Raw genomic sequence first — 23,522 nt, forward strand, 5'->3', positions numbered from 1 at the left:
CCCCCCCCCCCCCCCCCCCCCCCCCGCCCCGGGACATCCCGGGGTTACTAAGGAGATTTATGCTTGCGCAGGTGGAAGGCGCTATCCGGCTGCCCTGAATCCTGGACGGCTCTTTCTCCGCTCTCCGTACCAAACGCACACACCTTCCCCTCCAGTCTCTGAAGGCTTAACCGGTTCTCTCTAGATTAAGGCTTCGGAGTCCCAAGGCCCCACAGTGTCTGTTTTCTTTTCCTATTGTTTGCTTAGCCTCACAGCTTTTAAGGAGCCACCTAGAGGTCAAGAAACAAAAACTACCCAAAGTAGATAACTGTGTAAACGGCACAAGCCTGTTGACCTTCAAACTCGAACACTGTTTAAAATAATGCTGTCTCCTACCACGCAAGGCTGTAGCTTGGAATTTTCAGTGCTCCCGACCAAATAAAACTAAAAGCTATCGGAGAGGGGAGGAGAAATCTATGTTCTAACATAAAAGAGCAGTAAGATCTGATGATTCTCCAGGGTGTTATAACACATTAAAAGATTTTTTTAAAGCATTTCTCCTAAGTCTTGTACTCTCTTCCTTTGTTTCTAGAATGCCAGGTTTGATATTCATAAATTCATTACATATCAGTGTCAAAAAAAAAGAAAAGAAAAGAAAAGCCTGAGTGGCTCATTTTGGTTAAGCAGCTGCTTTCTGCTCAGGTCATGATCCCGCGGTCCTTGGATCCAGCGGTCCTTGGATCCAGCCCTGCGTAGGGCTCTCTGCTTAGCAGCGGAGTCTGCTTCTCCCTCTTCCTCTGTTACCTCCCCTCGCCCCCTCCCCACCATGCCCCGCTTGTGCTCTCTCTCACTCACTCTCTTTTCAAATAAATAAAATCTTAAAAAGAAAATAAAATTGAAAGAAAATGTCAGACACAAATTTTGAAAACCGAAGTGCTAAACAAGAGCTATGCTCACTTCACAGAGGAATGGTTAATTTTTAATTGGTAGCCATTACTAAAATATGCCTGTTTCCGGTTTAATATTATATAGGGGAAATTTCAGAGGGATGTAGATTTTTAAATTGTTGTTAAGAGAATATGAGTAATACAATTCATTAAGCATAGTAATATCTAATTAATACTAAGTATCCGCCAAGTGTCAGGCACTGGGTTCAGAACAGGTTGCATGTACTGCAAGAAGTATGTACATGGACACACACACTCATCTAGAAAACTGTTTATCTATGAACTACAAATCTCAGGAAAGCCTCTTCTCAGTGAGAAAATTATGGTTATGATGATTAACCCTTTCTGAACAAAGCCTTATAAGAGACCCTGTAAGATTAACATTTTACATCATGACTCTCTTAGGACCATAACCAGACTTGCTAAACCCATATTCTCTGATCAATGGTTGCTAAATCATACCCCTGTCTTGCTGCCCTTCATCCTGTGTCAGGATTAACTACAATCATTTGTCTGTACCTTCTGAGTTTTAACAATGAGCACTTCTCCAAACAAGCTGAACACTGACTGACCTTCCCCAGTTGGTCCTATAAGCTCAGATTGACTTTACTTCAAGTAAGTTGACCTCATTTAAAGAAAAATCATCTCAGTTGAATCAACGTGTTCATGAATTAGGGAAAAGTGACTTGCCCAAGCTGAGGCTAATTCCCACTGTCGCTTTTGTTGTTGCAGCAAAATAAATTGAGAAAGAACCATAATTCTTGGTTTGCTAAGCATTTTGAACGTGTTCTCCCCATTAACTGTTTTATTTTTAGATATTTAGTATTTTTGTCCTTATCCCAACTTCACTTCATTGTTTCAAATGTTCTGTATTCTTTAAAACCAGCTTATATGATACCTTCCTTGTATGGCTTTTTCTGACCTTTCTAGTCCAAATTGACCTCTCCTTGCATGACGAGTTAAATATGGCCACAAATACATTGACACTGTCCTTATCATGAAGGGGAAAGAGGGCCCTGTGGCTCCTCTCTTCGAGCTGGGTGGTCTCTGTGACCTACCTCTCTGACCTATCGAATATTGCAACAGTAACATTGTGAGTTTCCTGAACCAAACCACAAGAGCATCCACTTCCTTCCTCCTTGTTCTTACAAGACAGCTGCCAGGAAAGAAGTAGGACTACCTTGAGATCAACATGCCATGAGAAACCCAAACCACATAGAGACAGAAACAGTGAGATGATATGGGGAAAGGCCAAAGAGCAGCAGCCAGGTGCTAGATTTTTGAGTCTCTTCTTGGAGCCTCAGGCAAGGCCGTCCCCCACCCCAACCCCCCCCACCCCACCTCACCCCGCTGGGAGCGTCCAAGGCTAGAGAGCATGCCTGACTGCTAGCCTCAAGAGAGGCTGAGTGATTGAGTTCTGACCTCGAAGGGAAAAGGCAGGATTCGTAATGTGAAAATCTCCCCAAATATCAAAGGGTTTTCAAAATATGGCAAGAATATCCACTCCAGTCCTCCCCACTATGACAGGCAACCTTTCTTCATACTTATTCTTTAAAACAAAAGCAGATGCTCCCCAACTTAATACACCATGTACTCACTTCAAATGCAGGTACCCCATTCAACACAGAAAGAGGCCCATCTCATTAGGAGGGGAAGTTGGATCCCTGACTGGTACAGATGCACATTCTAAGGCTCTGGGACAGGAACTAGTAGTATGTTCATTTAACATATGTCTTTGTAAAATTTGCTAAAGTAAACATTTTAACTGGAATTATTTAATATGACCATTTATTTCTACTCCAACTGCTCTTGCATCTCACTTTCCCACATGTCAGATGGCATGCTGTGAACGTTTTTGGGGATCCTGCTAAGAGGAAGTGGAGTTAAGGATACATTTCATAGGGATTTATTATAATATAGTTTTGTGTTTTACAGTCCCTTTGATATAGGTATAGGGCCAAGTTATTGCTTATAGCCACCAGTCAGAAATGGCTTAAAAGGTCTACAGACTTTTTGCTGTGTGACTCAACTAGCCCTGTGACTAAATCGACTCTCTGGGCATCCTGACATAAAGGTCAAGAATCAGAGACCAAATGCTGATACCCTATGGTCACTTGGCACCAGAAATAAGTTGATAGGGAGGGAAAAGGATGCCATTGCCAGATCAAAGGTGTAATAGACTGAATTGTATCCCCCGCACCCACCCAATGCATACATTGAAGCTCTAACCCTCAGTAGCTTAGATTGTAACTGTATTTGGAGATAAGCCTGTAAAGAGGTAATTAAGGTTAAATGAGGTCATATGGGTAGGCACAGGATCTAATATGACTACTCTTGGACCTAATCCAATATGTACCCTTATAAGAAGAAGAGGGGCACCTGGGTATCTCAGTTGGTTAAGTATCCGACTCTTGAACTCAGCTCAGGTCTTGATATCAGGGTCATGAGTTCAAGCCCCGTGTTGGGCTCCACGCTGGGCATGGAGCCTACATTTAAAAAAAAAAAAAAAAGGAGGAAGAGACACCAAAGGAAGCACGCGCGCACGCACACACACACAGAAAAGGCCATGTGAGGACAGAAGCCTCAGGAGAATCCAAACCTGCTTCCATCATTTGTCACTATCTATTTAGTTTTTGGTAATAACTTTTCCCAGTATGCCTTTTGTCTTGTGACATTATCACCAAAAATTATTTGTGGGAGAAGCAGGCTTCCCACCAAGCAGGGAGCCCGATGTGGGGCTCGATCCCAGGACCCTGGGATCATGACCTGAGCCAAAGGCAGACACTTAATGACTGAGCCACTCAGGCACCCCTAACCAGTCTTTTTAAAAAATGGCTTTTGTCTGTTTAAAAAGTCTTCTTAAAAAAGCCTTCATTGTTTTAAGAAAAAAAATAAAGTCATCCTATGTTTTCTTCTAGTATTTTCTGCTTTCTCTTTTTTATGTTTGAAATTTATGTTAATATAAATGTTAATCTCTACAAATGTAAAATTATTACGTAAATTTATAGTAATAATTATGATTTATCTTCCTGTCATTTTCAGCCATCTTTTATTTTAGAATAAAATATGCAGAGAAGGCATACTCTATTTTAGAATCAACAACATGTTATGTGTTCTATAAATGTCTTTTTGAAGATGGGCGATATCAATAAGTAGTAACTCTGGGTTTGGGTTCTGATACAAAGCAGCTTTGTATGCATTCTGGAAGATTAATGGTTGCTCAGGAGAGTGATTAGCTAATAAACGTAGGTTTTGTTTGTTAAGGAACTTTTGACCAAAAGGGAAACGCAGAAGGTTTAGTTCTTCTCAGTGTAGAAAATTAGCAAAAATGGAGATGTATGTGAAAAAGAGAAACCTGTGTGTGTGGATGAGACAAGCTTGCTGATTCATACTGGTTAAAAGAATATTTGAAGGCCGTGGTTTTGAGTCACAGCACTACCATTTAATCTTTTTGTGAATTTAGAAATAATCGCCACTCCAAAGTTCAGTTTCCTTTCCTATAAAACAGGGAAATAGTACATATCTGCCAATGTTGTAAAGATAAAAATAAATGTCTTGGCAGTATTGCAAACCATAAAACAAAATATGTGGATTTTTGTTGTAGTGATTTTGTTGTTATTACTACTATTGTTATAGATTGCACAATAGTGGTATTTTTTTTCTTGAGGTAATTTTGTGCAAAATGCATCCAATTTGCAAGCTGTGCCTTGTGCATTGGAGCTTGGAATAAATGCTACCAAGTCACTCTAATGAATTAAGGAACAGATTTTATTGGCAAAACTTATAATGGATGTGATCACCAGAAAGAAAGGCACAAGTGTCCAATACCTCCCCTTATATACCCACAATACCATGAAGGGGCATGCTAGCACCAGAGTACTCTACTGGACACACTATGTAGTTTAGCATTCAGGGGAAGGACCCTATCTCACTGTTCATAAAGAACAGCCTTTTTGATGGATTTTGTGGCCAACACATATAGAAGTGGTAGAGAAAAATCAGCTGCCAACATACTGTGACCTTGGTGCCCATGCAAACCTAGATTTAGGCACTCTTACTTTTTGAGGGAGAGGAAGGAAGGGTGAAAAGCAGTGCTAGAATAAAGAGAATTGTGTAAAATTTAATTTAGAAACAGATCCTTGGACCCCCACCTGACTTGTACGTTGTTAGGCAAAGAATCTTTTGCCACCCTCGGAGAAAACTGAAGAGAGGAAAACTAAGGGTCTTTAGTCTTGGATCTGCAGACTTGAGGGTGTGAGTACTCAGGACTAGACACCTAATTTGTGGGGCTCAGAGCAAAACTAAAATGCAAATCCATTGTTCAAAAATTACTAATTTTAAGATGACTCCATAGAGAATTAAACCAGGTGTCCGGCCCTGATTGGGACTCCGTGCGACTGTACAAGTTCGTTCTGTCTCTGTATAGCTGGCTGCATGGGTACTTTACTGAAAATAGGAAGGTCAGTGTCCACAAACACACTGAATGCTAGATGCTAAGAACGCTTTTTTTTTCTTTTCTTTTTAAATTTTTTTTTAAATTTAACTATAGCTGATACACGCTGTTACATTAGTTTCAGGTGTACAACATAGTGATTTCACAACTCTCTACATTATGCTGTGCTCACAAGAAATGTAGCTGCCATCTGTCACCATAAAGCTATTATAATACACTGACTATATTCCTTATGCTTGTAACTTTTAGTCCCATGACTTATTCAATCCATAACTGGAGCCTGTATCTTTTTACTAATTGGCTGTTATCTTTACTCTCAGGTGTATGTGACCAAGCCAAGGGTCCCCAAGATTTAAGATAATCTTCAAATGAATCTGAAAATCAGAAAAGTCCCATATATTTGCTCAGAATGATGAAAATAAACTTTTAATCCCTACAGTCTTATAAATAACAAAAAATCACCAAACACCCAAGAAAAAGATTTAATATGGAAAGAGAAACCAGAACAGAAGAAACATAACTTAGTAAAAACTATACAACGATAAGAAATTTCAATAGAAAATGACCATAGAAATCCTTAGATTAAGAGATGATATTGCATCTATGAAAAAAGAACAAGCTATTATGAGAAAGAATATTTAAGGGGAAAAAAGATCAGATTTTAAAACATGATTAAAGAAATGAAAAAGTTTGGGAAAATAAAGTTGAGGAAAACCTCACAGAAAGTAAAGCAGAAGGACAAAGAGATGGCTGTAAGAAGAGAAAAAAGATAATATTATATGATTAGTCCAGGAGGCCTAATATCCAAATAATAGAAAGATAGAACAAAGAAAATGGAGGAAATCAACAATGAAATAATTCAAAAATTAACTAAAACTGAAGGAAATGCAAGCTGAAGGTTTCCACCAAATTCCCAGTTGGATGAAAATAGACTCATATCAAGGCACATCACTGTGGAATTTCAGAACACTGTGGATAAGGAGAAAATCCTGTAGATTCCATAGAAGGGGATATAGAACTTGGCAAAAAATAGAATGGCTTTGACATTCTTAATGGAAGAGAAACACTTCCAAAATTCTGCAGGGAAATGTTTCCAACCTAGAGTTGTAGGCTCTGTTGAAATGTCAACTAAATATGAGGACAGAATAAAAACATGTTAAAGTATGAACTATCTCAAAAAATTTATCTCCCATCCATACTTTTTCTCAGCAAGCTACTGAAGAAAGTCCTCCTCCAAATCAAGAGAGTAAATCAAAAAAAAAAAAAAGAGAGAGAGAGAGAGAGAGAAAAGGGGTGCCTGGGTGGCTCAGATAGTTAAGTGTCTGCCTTTGGCTCAGGTCATGATCCCAGGGTCCTGGGATCAAGCCCCAAATCAGGCTCCTGGCTCAGCGGGGAGCCTGCTTCTCCTTCTCCCTCTGCCTCTCTCCCTGCTCATGCTCTCTTTCTCTGTGTATCTTTGTGTCTCAAATGAATAAATAAAATCTTTAAAAAAAAAAAAAAAAGAGAGTAAATCAAAGTAAAGGGGGAAATGTGGGAACAGGAAAGGAGATCCTAGGATGAGAAAAAATTACCAAAAAAATCTCATACTCATCAAAACATACTGAATAGTAGCGAGGAAAGTGTGATTTATTTTCTTTAATTAGAAATCCTACAGTATTCTGCTGTTAAATATAATTTTTGTTGGTTTCTTTTTCCATATGAAATCTTTTCCTTGGGTGTTGGGTGATCTTTAGCTGTTTATTCTTGTCCAAGATTGTGGGGATTAAAAGTTTATTTTAAGAGGCGCCTGGGTGGCTCAGTCGTTAAGCATCTGCCTTCAGCTCAGGTCATGATCCCAGGGTCCTGGGATGGAGCCCCGCATTGGGCTCCCTGCTCACCAGGAAGCCTGCTTCTCCCTCCCCCACTCCCCCTGCTTGTGTTCCCTCTCTCGCTGTCTCTCTCTCTGTGTCAAATAAATAAATAAAATCTTTAAAAAAAAAGTTTATTTTAATCACTCTGAGCAGAGATATGAGACTTTTCTGACTTTCAACTTCACTTGAGGAGTATTTATTTTTAAGATTTTATTTTTAAGCAATTTTTACAGCCAACATGGGGCTCTAACCTACAACCACAAGATTAAGAGTCACACACTCCACTGACTGAACTAGCCAGGCACCACCACTTGAAGATTATCTTAAATGTCTTGGGGGACCTTTGGGCTGGTCATATATACCTGAACATATACTTTTTGGTAGATACACATAATTATACAAAGGAAGTTTATTTTATTCCTAGTTTACTAAAAGTTTTTGTACTTAACAGATTCTTTTGAATCAACCTCTCATGATCAGTTACTTAGAAAAGTAGAATTTAAATAGAAATTGCAGTGGATTTATAGATTAATTTGGGGAGGGTTGACATCTTTGTAATGGTGAGTCCTCTCTATTTCATTATCTCCATTTTACTGAGTCTTGAGAAATTTTAACTTTTGCTTCATGTAAGTTTTACATGATTTTAGTTAAATATACTCATAAGGGGGCACCTGGGTGGCTCAGTCAGTTAAACGACCAACTTTTGATTTCAGTTCGGGTCATGATCCTGGGATGGAGCTCCACATCGGGCAACCTGCTCAGTGGGGAGTCTGTTTGAGAATTCTCTCCCTCTGCCCCTCCCCCCACTCACACTATCTCTCTCTCTCAAATGAATAAATAAATCTTTAAAATAAATAAATATATCCGTGAGTATATAATTCATAACATTTTTTTGTTCTTGTCTTTGTTAAAGGTATTTTAAAATAAACATTTGTACTTTGTTATTTCTATAAATTTAAAATATGTTTTTATTCTATAAATTAAAAAATTTCTATAAAGTAAAAAATTTTCTATAAATTAAAAATTAAAAATTTTTTGTTTTTGTCTTGTTAAAGGTATTTTAAAATAAACGTTTGTATTTTGTTATTTCTATAAATTAAAAAAAAAAAATCTCTCTATCACTCAGAAGAATCTTCCCTATCCTTGTGTTCTCATTCAGTCCTCCGGGCTTCTCAGTAAGCACACAGCCCCAAGACCACCCTTGACACCTTCAGCCACTCTATGCATGCCAGAGCATCCCCCCCCCCCACCCCTACTGTCCCCAGCGCTGCCTCTTGCCTCCTCCATCCTGATGCTGCTGCTGAGCAACCTGTGACTGGTGGGGACTGGCCCCAGCCTCACCCAGGCCTCAGAGCTGCCGCTGGACCCTTGACAGGCTCACTGGCTGCCAACCCATGCCCAGGGCTACATGGCCCGACCTGGCCTGCTCCTGAGCCTGATGCTCCTGCCCACACTGGGCTGGTAGCAGGAGTGCTACCTGGGCACATTGCAGTTCCTGCTTGCCTCTGCCCTGCTCCCCCTGGCTGCGGGACTCAGGGTCTCCAGTGCAGCTGGGGGCTACGGCTCCATGCCTGTCCGCCCCCGGCCATGCTGGCAGGGCGGGGTTACCAGCCTAGACCTCCGCAGGGAGTACTATCACTGTGGCTGCTACCTACCGTAGCTGCTCCTCGCCTTGACACCACTGCTCAGCTCCGAGCCACCCCTCCTGCAGCTCTTCTGCAGCCTCCTGGCTGGCCTGGCCTACACAGCTGGGGCCTTCCGGTGGCTGGAGCTCTCTGAGCTGAAGCTGTAAGCACTGATGGAGGGCATCTTGTGCAGGGCCCTGGCAGGGCACTGGCCACTCCAACTCCTTCCTACCCCAGGCGGCCTGGCTGAGCTGCCTGCCTATTCCCCATCCTGCTGGAGCGAGGCCTCTTGCCCCTGGACTTCCTTACATGGCCTCCGGTCCCACAGCGAAGGCTCAGCCCAGCTCCCTCCAGGCCTGGGGTCTGGGTAGCAGATCTGCGAGGGTTCCTCTGAGGGGAGGCTGGCTTGGGCTTAGATGAGTAGGTGCTGCAGGAGGGGATCCAGGCCTCACTCGTGAGGGGCCAGCACAGCGTCCTGAGGCCACTATGGCTGCCTAAGTCCACTGTCTCCTGTCTGCAGCTGCAGCAGCTGGAACACATGGGCTCCCCGCAGAGCAAGCTGTGGTGGTATTGGCAGCCACAGGCCGCAGGGAGGGTGCTGTGTGTCACTGCTGGCTGGGGGGGTGGGGGGGTTGGGGGGGAGGTGGGCATGGATGTGACTCAGGAGAGGGGTTGCCCCCCTACCCCCCCAAGGGCCCCAGTTCTCCGCAGCACAGGCAAACCCTCAGGTGACAAGAGGCTTGGCCTGTGGTGAGTCGTCCATCCAAGCCTCAGCTCTGTCTGCTGAGAGTCACATTGTGATACAGGAGAGCCCCCTTCCACACCGCACCCCGCCCTTGCACTGTTTAGAATAAAAACCAGTTTGCTTTTCCAAAAAAAAAAAAAAGTATTGTCATATATATTATCTTCTAACTGGTCACCTTACTAAATTATTTTGTTCCTTTTAATAATTTTTTATTGACTTTCCAGGATTTTCTATGTAGAAAAATCACACAAATTGCAACTAATGGTGATTTTTCTTTTGTTTCTCCCTTTCTAATATTTATTTCTCTTATTTAAGTTCTTGTTTTATCACATTTGGCCCCACATTTTCATGTAATAATCATGGTACTTAATTTAAAACAACAGAATAAGCCAGACTCTGGTTAATTTTGGCAAAACAAAACAATAAAAATAGCTCAAGGAAAACTGGAGAACCATATTTAGAAAAGAGTGTGATATTAGTAGAGGAAAAGACAAATAGTTTAGTGAAGAATAGAGAGACAAAAGGAGACACACCTGTGCGTGAGAATATATATACGATATTTCAGAATAGTGAAGAAGAGAAAGATAATCCAATAAATTAGAGGCTAATGTGTTATACATTTTGATAGATATATTTAGATCCCTATCACACACATCATATTAACTGATAAATTCCAAACTCATCAGAGTTCTAAAGATAAAACTATAAAATTGTGTAAAAGCTATAGAAGGATTTACAAATTATTTTAGGGATAGAAAAGGACGTTAGAAATAGAGAAAAGACTGACACTGTTGACTACTGTATAAAATTTTAAAGAAAATTTATACATGATGAAAGACAACATAAAATAAAAACAAAATACAGATTAGGAGAAAATATGTACAGTGTATCATCTATAAAGAGTTAATATCCTTAATATTAAAAGAGCACCAATATGTTGGGAAAATTGGACAGACACATGCAGAACAATGAAACAGTACCATTTCCTTACATGATACACAAAAATAGACTCAAAATGGATGAAAGACCTAAATGTGAGACAAGAATCCATCAAAATCCTAGAGAACACAGGCAGAACCTCTGTGACCTTGGCCGTAGCAACTTCTTGCTAGACACGTCTACAAAGGCAAGGGAAACAAAGACAAAAATGAACTGTTGGGACCTCATCAAGATAAAAAGCTTTTGCACAGAAAGGAAACAGTTGACAAAACCAAAAGACAACCGACAGAATGGGAGAAGATATTTGCAAATGATCTACCAGATAAAGAGGTAGCATCCAAAATCTATAAAGAACTTATCAAACTCAACACCCAAAGAACAAATGATCCAATCAAGAAATGGGCAGAAGACACGAACAGACATTTCTCCAAAGAAGACATCCAAATGGCCAACACATACATGAAAAAGTGCTCAACATCACTTGGCATCAGGGAAATACAAATCAAAACCACAATAAGATACCACCAGTCAGAATGGCTAAAATTAACAAGTCAGGAAATGAGAGATGTTGGCGAGGATGTGGAGAAAGAGGTACCCTCTTACATTGTTAGTGGGAATGCAAGCTGGTGCAGCCACTCTGGAAAACAGTATGGCAGTTCCTCAAAAAGTTGAAAATAGAGCTACCCTACGACCCAGTAGTTGGACTACCGGGTATTTACCCCACTGCTCAGCTCCGAGCCACAAATGTAGTGATCCGAAGGATATGTGCACCCCGATGTTTATAGCAGCAATGTCCACAATAGCCAAACTGTGGAAAGAGCCAAGATGTCCACTGACAGATGAATGGATAGAGAAGATGTGGTATATATATAATGGAATATTACATAGCCATCAAAAAATTGAAATCTTGTCATTTGCAACAATGTGGGATGAACTAGAGGGTATTATGCTAAGTGAAATAAGTCAATCAGAGAAAGACAATTATCATATGATTTCACTGGTATGTGGAATTTAAGAAACAAAACAGAGGATCATAGGGGAAGAGAGGAAAAAATAAAACAAGACAAAATCAGAGAGGGAGACAAACCATAAGAGACTCTTAATCATTGGAAACAAACTGAGGTTTGCTGGAGGGGGGAGGGGTGGGGGGAGGGGGTACCTGGGTGATGGACATTAAGGAGGGCATGTGATGTAATGAGCACTGGGTGTTATATAAGACTGATGACTCACTGACCTCTACCTCTGAAACCGATAATACATTATATATTAATTAATTGAATTTAAATTTTAAAAAATATTTTTTATACTTGATTAAGCATTGAAATACTGCTTTTAGACAAATGTTAGCTTAAATAAATTATTAAAATTCAAAAAAATAGAAACAATTGAATAAAAAAATAAAAATAAAAGAGCACCAATAAATCAGTATGAAAGATAAAGACCTCACTTTAAAAAAAAGTGGCATGGGATGCTTTTGGGACAATATATAAATGGATTAGGATTAGTCTTAAAAATCTGGTTAAGAAAGTAGAGTTTACTGCATTTTCTCAGCTTTCTTTGTATGTATCCAAATAATAAAGATCTCAGTTCATAGCTTCTGCAATGAATTTCTGCATGGACCAGAAATAAAAAGGACAGATAGAGCCATCAGCAAAGTCAATGGCATAGAGACAGCCTGAAAAGCAAGTTCATTCAGATCAGGGGGCCCTTGGAGACTCAGGTGTACAACAAGTTCTTCCAGAGTCTCAGCATCTTCCAGACCTTTGAGGGGACAAACTACATTCTCCATCTGTTTGTAGCCCAGCCAGGCCCCTTAGCCAAAGGAGAAGAGCTCTACTGTCTTAGGATGCTTTGAAAAAACATTTTAGAAATGCTGGTCCCTTTGGTGTTGAAGCAAATAAACAGGGCAGGTCAGGGCAATGGTGAGTCTGAGTGAGCGTGCCCCAACACACCAGCAAAGAGTATCTGGAAAGGTTTGTCACCATAGTGGAATCACGTAGGATGGTCAAAACACTGACTGCTGCACTTGGAAGACAGTGTCGCGATCTCTATGCCCCGGTGATATTCTCTCCAGGGCCTCCATAAACTGGGCAGAGATAGCTCCATAATATGCAGGACCCAGTGCAGAATGTAAGTGTGAAGTCCCTGTTCAAAGAGCAGGAAGACGTTCTGTTACAAGTACTAAACTATAAAGCTTTTTACCTTTCTTCTCTAGTCTTTCTCTTGACCTCTTTTATATTTCTCTAAGTAGAGGAAAAAAAATGTTAATTATTAGAAAGAATTTTACCATTCATCTTTATATTGTTCAATACCAGATTAGATGCAAATATAAGAATATGTAATTCATATGCAGAGTCACTGAAATTACACAATTCATATGTCATCATTTATACATACATGTTTTGGGTTCTTACCAAGTAAGTGAAAATATTGCACAAAAGTAACTTTGTTGTTTTTATTTTGCTTCTTGGTACATGCACATTCCACCAACACTCTACCTTCTACTTATTGGTGAGTAAAAAAGAACTGAAAGGAAAAGGATCTAAGGGTTCCCCTTTCTTCCTTCTATGTCATTTTCAGTGTAAGTATTGATTTAAAAGGTGAAGCATTCTTTCACCCAGCTTTTATTAATGGAGATTATTTGATGGTAATCTATCACATTTAAGAGATTATAATGTACATATAATAAATACATATTATATCTCAATATTTAATTATTTTCCTGAATACATGAGTCAAGAAATCTTAAAGAAACATATTAAGTTACCCTCAAAAGTTACTCATGGGCGCCTGGGTGGCTCAGTTGGTTAAGTGACTGCCTTCGGCTCAGGTCATGATCCTGGAGTCCCTGGATCAAGTCCCGCATTGGGCTCCCTGCTCAGCAGGAGGTCTGCTTCTCCCTCTGACCCTCTTCCCTCTGGTGCTATCTCTCATTCTCTCTCTCAAATAAATAAATAAAATCTTTAAAAAAAAAAAAGTTACTCATGAATAGAGTTAAATATACTGATGAATGATTCATGTCACATATAGGGGAGTACTAAAAAAACAGACATTTTGGATCCAGATACAGACACGTGCACGCACATGCATGCACACACACATTCATGTACTTATTCAACTTTTTCTCTAAAACTGAAAATAAATGCATTTTGGAAGACTAAATTCCTCATAGGTTGGCAGGGCAAAAATTCATCTTCAGTTTACAATTATTATGTGTATTATCTATAAAAAATACTGTCGTTTCTTTACAAAATATTTTGTTTTCAATAAAGATTATATAACATAATAAAACTTTAGAAACTGTAAAGATAACATATTTAAAGTTAAGCAAACATTTTACTTTAGAATATTGTCAGAAATTGTCCTATGAATATATAGCAAAAAAATTTTTAATTAGCCCCTATCTCACTCCATTTATTTATTTTTCAAGATTTTATTTTTTAAGTCATCTCTCTACCCAACATGGGGCTCAAACAACCTCAAGATCCAGAGTCGCATGCTCCACCAACTGAGCCAGCCAGGCACCCCAGCCCAGCTTACTTTAAAAGCGATAATATTTGGCAATCTCTAGAGTACTTTCAAATAACTGATTATGCCCACTGGTGACCCAACACTACCTGTGTTTCGTATTTCAACAAAGCCATTCCCTTTGAAGTGGAGGATGTGAGATCAGATATTGCTCCTCAAGGAACTGAAATTCTAGACACCTGGCCTTCAGTTTCACTGCTCTGTAATCCACTCAAGTTTATAAACAGGAAGAAAAGGTAACATCTATACACAAAGGAAGAGAAGAGTGGAAGAGAAGATAAACCCTTGCCAGTTAATTACTAAAGAATGACCTAGGTGGAATTCACTTTCTTCCATGATTTCAGCTATTCCACTAACTTTGTATACATTTCCAGTAGAATGAGTACTAGACTCACTTAGCATCTCTGCACTCAGGGGTATTGTGTACTTGACACCAAGAGCCAAGTTTTTCTAAAATTTGAATTTCATCAACATTGTACTATATTATAGTGATTTCATACTATTAGAACACAGCTTTTAGTATTATTTATTGTTCTCTATATAACATCTCCCATTGGTCATATAAAACACTTTAAAAGTATTTTGCCTATTTTGTTTGCGGGAAAGACTATTCAGAGATTCTCAGTTAACAAAATAGTAGTGCCCTCTTGGAATGGAAGCATATGATATGTCCTTAAAATACATAACTTCATTTTAAATCTCACACACACACACATACGCACACACATCTGTATAACTAGATGCAGATATCTAGATATACATACACACCTATATAGGTATGTACATAACATATATACTCAGATATATTATTTCAAACTCATATATATGACAAAATTTTTAGTTAAGTCTGTATCCCCAAAAATGTGGTTGGAAAAGTCAGAAATATTTGACTGGAAGTACAAATTCTTTATGAAAAAGCAAAATGTAATGTGTATTACTTTTTCAAATATGGAACTATACATACAACTTATAAGTTACCAGAACTTTTTGGATGTGAACTGACTAGTGTTGTTAGAATAACCACAGAATCCTGTCAAATAACAGTGACTGTTCCATTTAACTCTAATTTTCCCAGTCTAGGTTCGAACCTGAGCTTATTTCAATCCCTCTCATTCTCAAATCAAACTCTATACTAAAAAAAGGCAAAACAAAAAATGCACTGTAGTTTGAAAACTGCATGTTAGTGAAGCAGTGGTTGATTTGTTAAAGTATTTTACTGGAAAATAATTTTAAACCACTGAAAATAAAGGTGTCTCAAAATATAGCCAATGCAAGAAAGTACAATTTTAACACTGCAACCAATTGTAGTTAATTTGGTTTAAAAATCAGGACTCTGGATATACAGTGTTCTCCTTTAACACTTCTATATTGTATTCAAGTCAGCATTGACTTAGAAATTTTTTATGACTTCAGATTTTATGTAGTTATTTTTCTTAGACATTTCTTATCTTTAAACTTTTGTTATGGAATAATTTGGAACAATATTCCAGGTGATTCTTGTTGTGAGAATAAGGTGAATGGACACGAGCTTCCAATTTTCAGGGTTTTGTTTTTCCCCCCTTAGGAGAGATTCTTTCTGCCATTACCGCCCATAATTTTCCAGCCTCGACAATTTGCTCTTTCTTACAAGCAACACTTGTTAATATAGTTCTTTCATGTATACCATTGAAATTATAAGCCTATAATCTAATTAATACAGAGGAGAAATTAATCAATAGAAATAGAATTTGGAAGTTCTTACTCTCAAAATTGTTCTAATTTCAAATAAAACCATTGAGGAACTCTGAAATTAAGATGTCAACATCTTTTCAAGGAAATGGTCAGTTTTTTGAACATGGGTCAACTCAGAAAATTTACTGGTGTTTGATTTACAGGTGACCCAAGGGGAGAGCAGTAAAATGTGATCCAGAGACAGAACCAGAACAGACATTTGCTGATGCAGTTCCAACGATAGGCATTACTAATATCCTAATAGTTGGTCACTGGCTTACACTAGACTCACAGATGATTTTTTTGTGATTGTGTGTTCATTTGTTTGTCAACACATTACCTTATCCCTTAGATGATGGTTCTCAAACCTAGTTGCACATCACCATCAATTCTGGAAATGTCTCCAAATTCAGTTTTACAGTACCATCCAATTCAGTCCACTGAATCAGAATCTTTGAGAGGAAAACCTATAAATCTTTTCCTTCTGCCCATCCCTCTCCCCCTTTCTCCCTCCATTTTCCACTTCCCCACCCTACTTTCCTTCCTCTGTCTCTCTCCTGCCCTTCAAGCATATTACAGGAACAAAAACCATTGGTGCAAGATAGAAGAGAGAAACAAAATAAAAAAGAAGAAATAAGTGTCAAAAAATCCTTGTTTAAGTGAACAAAAGCAAATATTCAAATAGCTCTGAGTTTCTTTTTCAACTGAAAAACATGACAGTTTATCCAGCTCATTTAAAAGTTATACCAAACTATTCAGGGGCGCCTGGGTGGCTCAGTTGTTAAGCATCTGCCTTTGGCTCAGGTCATGATCCCAGGATCCTGGGATCGAGCCCCTGCATCGGGGTTCCCTGCTCAACGGGAAGCCTGCTTCTCCCTCTCCCACTCCCCCTGCTTGTGTTCCCTCTCTTGCTGTGTCTCTCTCTGTCAAATAAATAAAATCTTTAAAAAAAAAAAGTTATACCAAACTATTCAAAACCAAATGTAAGACCAGAAAAGGCAACCCCCCATTTTATGCCTTTTAAATAAAGACATTTCTTTCAAGAATCAGTGGTCCCCACTTTCATTTTCCTGTTGTATGTTATTGAAACTTCTGGAGATGCTTCAGCAGAAGGCCTAGTCTGATCATTGGCTTATTTGCCTATTTATGTTTCTGTAATATAAATTCCTTACAGGAAATTTGACAGTACTAAGCTTATCCCTAATTTTGTTCAATTTACCCTGCCCCTTAATTGCTTCTACTGCTTAAAACACCTTTTCCCACCTTATTCATTTCTTGAATTCCTATTTGTCCTTCTAAATGAAATTGGAACATTCAGTAGATAATTTAATTACTGAGTGTCTATTTAGTACCAAGTATTGTGATTTGAGCAGAAAATACAAATGGAATTAGTCTTTGTCCCTTCACCAAGGATATTACTGTCTAGCTGTTGAGAGTGATAAGTAAATAAACAATTATAGCCAGTATGATAAGAATGATGCTAAGAACACTTTGTTAACACAGCAAAGCGACATACGAATTGAGCTAGAAGACCATACTAGGGTGAAGCTAATAGTAATATGTGTCTGGACTCTGTTTTTGAAACTCTCCTAATATTTTTATAATTTGAATGGAAACATAGAAAATATTCTCAGCAAGACTTGAGGGAAAGAAACACAGCAGGTGGGAAATGTAGTATGCTAGACAGCTGAACCAAGATCCAAATGAATGTCAACAGTCTAGGTTGATGGTCTAAAATCCATGTAATCAAATTGAACAAGGGAAACATACAGTATGGGATGGAAGATGCCTATCTAGATAATATTTTTTAACAAAAGATACACAGATTTAAGAAAATAATTTTTATAAGTCATCACTGTCATGTGGTGGTCTAATTTTATGCCATTTATTTAAAGTCCAAAAATGTACAAAATTAAATGATGTATACATTAGAACGTTAAGAAAAGCAAAGGAATGATAAGCATAAAATTCAGAATAATGGTTACCTAAGAGAGAGAGTGGTTACCTGAGAGAGAGAGCAATGCAAATGCAGTATTGATGGGAGCAAAAGGCCACCAGCATCAAGTGGATCAGTAATGTCTTCTTCATAAATCAGTATATCAGTGTGTGCATATGTCTGTGTGTGAATTATTTCAAAATTAAATTTGAATACAAAAAAACCTTTGGGGTGCCTGGGTGGCTCAGTTGGTTAAGCATCCAACTCTTGGTTTCAACTCAGGTCATGATCTCAGGGTTGTGAGCTCCAGCCCTGCATCCGGCCATGCACTCAGCGGGCAGTCTGCTTAAAGATTCTCCCTCTCGGGCGCCTGGGTGGCTCAGTTGGTTAAGCTACTGCCTTCGGCTCAGGTCATGATCCTGGAGTCCCGGGATCGAGTCCCGGGATCGAGTCCCGCATCGGGCTCGCTGCTTGGCAGGGAGTCTGCTTCTCCCTCTGACCCTCCTCCCTCTCATGCTCTCTGTCTCTCATTCTCTCTCTCTCTCAAATAAATAAATAAAATCTAAAAAAAGAAAAAGAAAGATTCTCCCTCTCCCTCTGCCCCTCCCCCCACCTCTATAAATAAGTAAGTAAACAAACAAAAAATTTTGAAAAGAAAATAATAAAAACTTAAATAGACAGTAATTGTATCCATTCAACCAGAAAAGCAGAATCACTAGGAGGCACATATATATAATTTGCTACAGAGAACTGGGCAATTGTGGGAGCCAGTTAAGCACCTTTGGCAAGGTGATTTTGGCTGCTTCTAATGCTGGAACATGAAGCACACTAGGCAGGCAGTCAAGAAGGGAAGATGGATGTAAAGTGGAGGAGACCAAGGGACAGCCGGAACCCATAAGCACAAGCCAGAACCCGGAGTGGACAGACTGAAACCATGTTACACTTTTTGCCTTGGATCTTGTTGACAAGGGTATCCTGCAAAAAAAGTCCAGGGTCCTTCGTCACAGAGCTAACAAACCTCTTTCAAGTCACTCATCACTGGCTGTTCCCCTAAGTATACAGATGCACAGGTTAATAACTTCTGTTTTTCCCTTGTTATTCTGTCTTTTGTTAGTCTAATGTCTAGGGCCCCAGTCAATGAAACTAAGACAGGGAGGGGGAAAACAGTTTCCACCCCAATGCAGGCACACCTGGGACATATTGACGGTTTCACGGCAGACCACCTCGATAAAGCAAGTAAATGAATTTTTTTTGCTTTCTCAGTGCATATAAAATTATGTTTACACTATACCGTATCTATTAAGTGTGCAATAGCATTCTGTCTTAAAAAATGTATATGCCTTAATTTAAAAATACTCTATTATTAAACAACAACAACAAAAAAGCTAACCATCCTCTGAGTTTTCAGGGAGTCATAATCAGTGATCACAGATCACCATAACAAATTTTTCAATTTGTTTTTCAAAATCTTCATTATAATAATGAAAAAGTGAAATATTATGAGAATCACCAAAATGTGACACAGAGATATGAAGTGAGCAAATGCTGTTGGATCTGTTGGATAGACTTGCTGGACACAAAGGTTTCCACAAACCTTCAGTTTATAAAAACTGCAATATCTGCAAAGCACAATGAAGCGAAGCCCAATAAAACAAGTTTTACCTGTACTCTTCAAATTGTATGTTGGGAGCACAGGTGTCTTGAATTTAACTAAAAGATTGCATTCTATCAGTCTGGTTGTTTTTTACTTTTTTCAGTCAACATTATTTTTAAAATCTCTCCATGTTCTTCAAATGCATCTAGCTCAATGCTTCTATCCACGACACTAGTATTCCTAGTCTCCTGTACCATCTTTCTTATTCATCCTCTTGGCAAGAACAGCAAGGTTTAACTTATTTCTTGCTTTCAAAACAATGCAGTAATGGACACATGTCTTCATATCTGTCACCTTATGGATCTGTATAGAAGGTTCTCTGGGAAACACCTAGGCGTGGAATCACCAGGGCATAAGTTATACGTGGTTTTAGGGTTTGTTTGTTAAATTTTTTTTAATTGAAATACAATTAACATACAAATTGTACACAGTAATTCTACTCTATAAAGTCACCTTGCTCTCTGCAGTGGTTACACATTTATACCCCCTTTCCCACTGCTTTACCAATACTTGATGGTGTCCAGCTCTCAACACTTTGCCAAACTAATGGGAGTAAAGTCCTATCTCATGGTTAATTTCATTTGCCTGTCTTTGCTTATAAGGGAAACTGAGCAACTCTCCCCAGAGTTCTTAGCCAGGTAGTTTTCTCTGGGTGGAAATTGTCTGTTATTCTTCATTGCCCCTTTTTTTAAACTGGATTTCCTATCTTTTCCATCTTGATTTTTAGGAATTCCTGGCATATTCTAGATGCTGACCCCTTGTTTATTTTACTCATTGCAAATATCTTCTCCCAGATTATCAACCATTTATTAACTTTGTCGTTTTTGTCCATTAAAGTAGCTTTTTAATTTACTGTAGTTAAACCCTTATTCTCTCCCTGTTTCTCTCTCTCTCTCTGTCTCTCTCTTTTTTCTTTCCTTTGTGGTTTGTCCTCCTAGAGTTTTAATCAATATGATTTTCCACTACTCCAAGGTAACACATATATTCTCCTAAATTTTTTTCGTTCTGTAATTTTACTTTTTATTATCATGTTTACTGTTTCTGGAGTATCTTATTTATGATATAAGTTATGGCTCCAATGTAATTTTTTGGATTGCTATCATTTTCCCAATGCCATCTACCAGACAATCTGACTTTTCTGCACTCACCCTTACAGTTCAGCTATACCGTACAACACATTTATATATGTGCTTATAATAGTGTGTGCATATATATATTCCTGAGCTCTGCTTTATGCTTTATAATTTATTTGTGATAACTACCACAATTTTTATTATTAGTAATATGGCTTTGTACTATGTCATACCTAGCAGGATGTGTTTTTATTCTTTTCTTTCTTAAAAATAAAAATGCCTGAAGTATTCATGAGCCTTTATTCTTCTGTATATGTTTTTAAATAAAATTACTAAGTTCTTCCAAAAATGTCTGATTGAATTTTGATTGAAAATAAAATAGCATCTCCTTGAAAATATTAATCATGCATATTTTAGACCCTTATTCTGTCCGGTCTATTAATCCTGCTGACTTTGATTTTCAGTTTGCTGCTTTTCTTTGATAGCAGTGAAATGACAGTCTCCTGATCTTTTCCTGGGCGCTGGTATTAGAGTATGAGCTACCTCAGCTAGTTATATGTGCCGAGGCAAGGGGCTAAATTCAGGTTCCACCTTGTGCTCAACTGGTGAGTTTAGAAATGGGACGGAGTGCAGAGAGCTTGTGTTTTTTGTTGTTGTTGTTGTTTGTTTGTTTTTGTTTTTTTTAGAGAGTTTGTGTCTTAACAATCAAGACTCACCCATTCTATATCATGGCACAAATGTGGCTGAAGGACAAGCTGGGGCCTCTGGTCTCCTGTTGGGTTAATGCAGCTCCTCTTTCATTGTGGGCTTAACCTCCCCTTTATACTGTTAATAATGATACCATCAAAGGTCCTGCTTATTAGTTTAGATGACTCAGAAAACTTCATAGTGTTGGCATTTTGCAGCATTAATAAAACACACTTTTAGACTTTTGTTTTCCAATGTGTGTATATGAGACCACCCACAAAATTCCTAGTTTGTCAGGTAACACAGTAGAAGCAAGTTAGAACATTTATCTTGCTTTGTCTCACAGTTCAGAGGATGATTATACACACTTTTCTTTTTAATAGAGTATACCCAAATGAAAGAGACTGTCATCCATGGAAAGAGGTTGTGATTCCATGTAAAGACTTTGAGGTCAAATTGTCTGGATTTGAATCCAGTGCTATCTTTCACTTATTATATGACCTTGAACAAGTTATTTAACCCATTTCCCCATTTACAAAATGGAAATTTTAAAAATTGGGCAGCACATAGTAGGCACTTTATAAATATTAACTCTTGTTATTATTACAGTTGTTTTCAGAGGTTCCAAGAGCTTGAAAATTCTGACTCTAGAAACCTGCCCGCTCTTATTCTCCTTTTCCCCATTTTCTGCCCTCTAGTGGTAATTTCAAATATGACTTCTTTGTTTGATTTTAAAGGAAATTCTTGTTCTTGCATATATAAACCCACTTTGTTTCCCTAGTCTTATTAAGCCCAAATTGGTTTATTTTTATTTTTTTATTATTATTATTTTTAAAAGACACATTTATTCAGCGTCATGATTAGACTATTACATGTAGCAATCAACAACATGGGTGCAAAAAAAATCTACATTAAAACCCTTTGTTGGAATGCTTTACACTTTCCACAGAACAGAAACTAAAATAACCTGTTATACAATTAGTCACAAATACAGTCCTCGAGTTCTTTGCCCATACACATGAGTATTGTCTAAAACATGTCTTCTTTGTAGCAGCGAGGCCCTGCCACCACTGTGCTTGGCTGAGTTCACAAATCTGCTGTAACCTGTAGCTTCCCTGTCACTTCTCTGGCTCTCCTCTCCTGCTAAACTTTGTTTCCTGGCAGTGATTAGAACCTTCTGCCGCTGCCGTAGCTCCTGCAGCTGCTGGAACCACCACAGCCACCTTGGTTTCCTGGTTTGGCAAAGTATTGGCCTCCACCACCATAGGGGCCGGAGCTTCTGCCTCCAAAATTCCTTCTTTCGTGGGTCCAAAATTTGAGGATTGATTGTTGATAAAAACATTAGAGCTTCCGCCACCTCCAAAGTTGCTTCCATCATTACCAAATCCGTTATAGCCATCCCCACTGCCACCATAGCCACCACCACCTCGACTGCTACCAAGGCCCCCTTGACCACTGAAGTTCCCTCCACGACCAAAGTTGTCATTCCCACCAAAACCACCTCCACGACCACCACCAAGTTTCCAGAACCACTTCGACCTCTTTGGCTGGATGAAGCACTAGCCATCTCTTGCTTAGATAGGGCTTTCCTTACTTCACAGTTGTGGCCATTCACAGTATGGGATTTTTGAAGGACAATCCTGTCTACAGAGTCATGGTCATCAAATCTTACAAAAGCAAAACCTCTGTTTTTGCCACTGCCTTGGTCAGTCATGATCTCGATCACTTCAATTTTCCCATACTGTTCAAAATAATCTGTTAGGTGATGTTCTTCAGTGTCTTCTTTAATGCCACCAACAAAAATCTTTTTCACAGTTAAGTGGGCACCAGGTCTTTGAGAATCTTCTCTTGAGACAGCCCTCTTTGGTTCCATAGCTCTTCCATCCACCTTGTGTGGCCTTGCGTTCATGGCTGCATCCACCTCCTCCACAGTGGCATACGTGACAAACCCAAAGCCTCTGTAGTGCTTGGTGTTTGGATCTCTCGTTACCACACAGTCCATAAGCGTTCCCCATTGCTCAAAATGGCTCCTCAGATTCTCATTGGTTGTTTCAAAGCTCAAACCTCCGATGAAGAGCTTCCGCAGCTATTCAGGTTCTTTGGAGATTCTGACTTAGACATGACAGCAGTGGGAGGGGAGACTTTAATGATGCTTACTCGGTGGCATCCATGGGCAGAAAGGACTGTTTCTTTGTTTTTTTTTTTTTTGTTTATTTTTTATTTTTTTTTTATTTTTTAGATTTATTTATTTATTTATTTGAGAGAGAAAGAATGAGAGACAGAGAGCATGAGAGGGAAGAGGATCATAGGGAGAAGAGGACTCCCTGCGCTGAGCAGGGAGCCTGATGTGGGACTCGATCCTGGGACTCCAGGATCATGACCTGAGCTGAAGGCAG

At 38.9% G+C, this 23,522-nt stretch overlaps 2 pseudogenes; one reads left to right on the forward strand and one right to left on the reverse strand.

Annotated features, from left to right (window-relative positions):
* The first annotated feature begins 8,450 nt into the window (after positions 1 to 8,450).
* LOC118006764 lies at positions 8,451 to 15,970 on the forward strand (annotated as a pseudogene).
* Positions 15,971 to 22,293: 6,323 nt separating this feature from the next.
* Positions 22,294 to 23,247, reverse strand: LOC118006779 (annotated as a pseudogene).
* Between the last annotated feature and the right edge of the window lie 275 nt (positions 23,248 to 23,522).

The sequence above is a fragment of the Mirounga leonina genome, unplaced genomic scaffold, assembly GCF_011800145.1.
Source record: "Mirounga leonina isolate KUSES-001 unplaced genomic scaffold, KU_Mleo_1.0 Mir_99, whole genome shotgun sequence".
Taxonomy (NCBI): domain Eukaryota; kingdom Metazoa; phylum Chordata; class Mammalia; order Carnivora; family Phocidae; genus Mirounga; species Mirounga leonina.